The sequence below is a fragment of the Acomys russatus genome, chromosome 2 (genome assembly GCF_903995435.1).
Source record: "Acomys russatus chromosome 2, mAcoRus1.1, whole genome shotgun sequence".
Lineage (NCBI taxonomy): Eukaryota > Metazoa > Chordata > Mammalia > Rodentia > Muridae > Acomys > Acomys russatus.
Window position 1 is genome coordinate 43,131,290 of NC_067138.1, and position 890 is coordinate 43,132,179.

The window sequence follows — 890 nt, forward strand, 5'->3', positions numbered from 1 at the left end:
AGACCTTTCTTATAATTATGAGAATCTGCTTTGTGAGGTTTTAATATAGGCCTTTTAGAATGAAGAATAACAAAATAGGGTGAGAGTGAGGGTGCTAAGATAGGACGGTTTTTCTTTTCTTCTTCTCTAATGTCTGTGTATGTCAATACATCACGACAGAAATGAGTAAGACTCTCATCTTCAGTGATGCTAGGGTATAGGAAATTGAGGAGGAGAGCTTACTCTAAAATTCCTATTTTTATAGACTCCAGGATTATGTTACAATAAGTATGAAAGCTACCTACATTTTAAAAAGAGATAAAATCTACAAAACACATGTTTGCTTCAGCAGCACATATACTAAAATAGGAACAATACAGTGAAGATTAGTATGGCCCCTGAGCAAGAATGACATGCAAATTTATGAAGTGTTCCATAATTTGAAAAAAAATCTACAAACACACAAGCAACTGAAGTTCTGGGCTCACCAGGGGTGGTGTCAATATCCTGCTCCTTGTGCTGTGTACCAGGCACCATAGAACGACAGGTGACTGTCCATCATGTCCCATTTGTCAGGTGAGTACCATGTCCACCTCATGGACAGATACATTCATCAAGAGTCAGCAGGTCCAGTTTTGGGTTTCATCCTTGTTCAGTATGAGTGTAGAAGCCACTTCTGTCTTGGAAATATTTCCACTCTCTAACAAAATCAACTGAAGGCTTAAAGGAAAAACTTCTTCACTTGGCAAATGACTTTTAGAAGACTCCCTACCATCGTTGGCTGTAGACTCAATTTTCTTAACCAGAATATTTTATTAACAACTTAGTGACAACTACGTCGATTATAACCCAATTAACCAAAACTGTAGGAAATGAGGATTAATGGACACAATAACAAAACCTTAAGGCTA

General features: G+C 37.4%; 1 non-coding gene across 1 annotated transcript; it reads left to right on the forward strand.

Moving 5' to 3' along the window:
• Positions 1–319: 319 nt before the first annotated feature.
• Positions 320–422, forward strand: LOC127208247 (U6 spliceosomal RNA). Its single transcript, XR_007833086.1, has one exon. It is a non-coding gene; the product is annotated as a U6 spliceosomal RNA (small nuclear RNA).
• The last annotated feature ends 468 nt before the right edge of the window (positions 423–890 follow it).